Source organism: Elephantulus edwardii, unplaced genomic scaffold (assembly GCF_000299155.1).
Source record: "Elephantulus edwardii isolate Elephantulus edwardi_28Jun2011 unplaced genomic scaffold, EleEdw1.0 scaffold00162, whole genome shotgun sequence".
Taxonomy (NCBI): Eukaryota; Metazoa; Chordata; class Mammalia; order Macroscelidea; family Macroscelididae; genus Elephantulus; species Elephantulus edwardii.
The window spans coordinates 3,249,389-3,252,134 of NW_006399912.1; positions in this window are offsets into that span (position 1 = coordinate 3,249,389).

The window sequence follows — 2,746 nt, forward strand, 5'->3', positions numbered from 1 at the left end:
AGAACGTACGTGTACGTAGACAGATTAGCACCAGGCCTGACGATGGTGATAGTGTTTTAGGCAGTCAGTAATTTTGCTGGAGGAGAGAACTATATCAGAGTTTCTCAGAATTAGGGATGCACTGCCCACCCAAAGGCAAGTGGTTGAAATCCACCAGCTGCTTCTAAGGAAAAAGGTGGGCAGTCTCCTTCTATGGAATTTACGGCCTCTAAAAACCCACTTGAGGGTCAGCTATGAGTTCATCCCCACTTGATGGCAATGAGTCTTTTGTTTGTGAGTAGAATAGAACTAGATTTCTAAAAAATATAATTATTTCCCAGATCTTGGTTTATAACTATCTTTCAAAAGAAACTAGAATCTTTGGAGTAATAGTTATAATATTTTAAAATCTCCTTGAAAATGTGACTGTTTTGTTCTATTGTAATAGAATCTCGAGGAGTTGCAACTAACTCAACAACTCCGAACCACAATAATAACAATGGCATTAACACCATTAAAGACTTTTCTTAATGATTATTGTGGTTGAGTATCATTGACTCAGAACCAACTCACAGCTGACCTTCCAGAGAGTATTCAGAGACAGTAAATCCATGGAAAGAGATTGCCCATGCTTCTCATACGGAGCAGCTGGTGGATTGGAATCTCACGCTTTTACAATTGCAGTGCAGCCGTTTACCTCTAGGCCACCAGAGCTTCCTAACAATAACAATAGGATTCTTAATAATTTTAAAATAGAAAATCAGAACGTTCTTCTTTACTCAGTTACTGCTCATACCAAGCCCACTTTGCAGATGAGGAGATGGATGCAGAGAGGTTAAGAAGTTTGCACATGCCCAGATTTTGAAGCTTGATTTCTTGGCTTCAGTGACACTGGAGTTGTAGTTTCTAAACACCACCAGTGAGTGCCTTTAAAGAACAGAAAATTATTCTCTCAAGGTCTCAGATATGTTGATCTCTTCCTTGTTGTTGTTGTTATGTGCCGTCGAGTTGCTTGCAACTCATAGTGACCCTATGTACAACAGCCCTAAACTCTTCTCTGTCCTGTGCCAATCGCACTGTCTCTGACACTCCCATCCCGATTATCCCAGTCACTGAATCAATCCACCTCACACAGGGCCTTCCCCTCCTGCGCTGTCCCTCCACCCTCCCAAGCATGATGTCCCTCTCCAAGGACAGGTCTCTCCTCACAACATGTCCAAAGTATGTTAGATGGAGCCTCAGAATCCTTGCCTCCAAGGAGCCACCCGGTTTAACCCTTTCCAGGATGAATCTGTTTGTTTTCCTAGCAGTCCATGGTATTTTCCATACTCTTCTCCAGCACCACAGCTCAAAGGCATCAATTCTCCTTCTATCCTTCTTGGTCATTGTCCAACTCTCTGATGCATAACAGGTGATTGAGAAGACCATGGCCTGTATCAGAGGCACCTTAGTCTCCAGAGAGACACCATTGCTCTTCAGTACTTTGGAGAGGTCCCAAACAGCAGACTTTCCCATGGCAATGCGCCTTTTAATTTCCTGGCTACTGGTGCCAAGAGTGTTGACCGTGGAGCCAAGCAAACTAAAGCTGCAATCCGTATTGGAGGCTGCAGTCCTTGACACTCTGCAGCAGGCACTTCAGGTCCTCCTCAGTTTCAGCAAGCAGGGTTGTGTCATCTGCATAACGAAGATTGTTGATCATCATCCACCAATCTTGACTCCACATTTCTCCTCATAGAGCCCAGCCTCCTGGATAATCTGTTTTGCATACCGGTTGAAAAGGTATGGAGATAGGATACATCCCTGGTGTACACCCTTCCCAATTTTGAACCATGCAGTGTTCTCTTGCTCTGTTCTGATGACTGCCTCCTGGTCCAAGTATAGGTTTCACATTAGAACAATCAAGTGTTCTGGGATCCCCCAATTATTTCTTGCTTCCTTGGTTTTTAGACAGTCTACACAGGTTGTCTGTTTCCCCTCTTGTGTGCTTATCTCTATGGCTAATTTGTTCTTGTCTGTAACTCAGAAGTGATTAGATTTAGAACCCACCTTACTCAAGTACAAACTAGTTCCCATAAAAAAGGAGAATCCTGCTTCCCAACAGGATCGCATCCACAGGTATGAGAGGCAGGAATTCAATGCATATTTTGGGGGACAGGATTCATAAGAATGGCCCTTTCAATCTATCCATACAGATTTGGAAGGAGAAATGGCAATAAAAAGCATGGAAAAAGAAAAAAGATATGTTGAGACTTTAAAGTGACAAAGAACACAGGGATGAGAGTCATATATACTTGAGTTCGAATTTTCTATTCAGCCTTTACTAGTCATGTGAACTTGTAGAAGGCGTTTCAGTTCTTTTTCTTTTATACTGTGGTGGTAGAAGCTGTGCCTCTGGTATTTCAAACACCAGCAGGTCCACCTATGGTGGATAGGTTTCATTAAAGCTTCTAGAACTAAACTAAGAAAAAGGACTTGGTGTTCTACTGCAAGTCAATTTGTCAGTGAAAACCTTCTAAATAGCTATAGAACGTTGTGTGATAAAATGCTGGAAGATAAATCCCTCAGACTAGAGGACATTCAAACTATGGTTGGGGAAGAGTTGCCTCCTGAAAGTAGAGTCTACGTTAATGATGCAGATGAAGTAAAGTGTTCAAAACTTCTATTTGCTAGTCTATGTGTTTCCTACTGCCAAAGGGGCCCTTTAGAGTAGTGAGAGAAGATCTTCACCCTGAAACCCACAGCGTCCCTTTTCAGCAGGAAGTAGCTA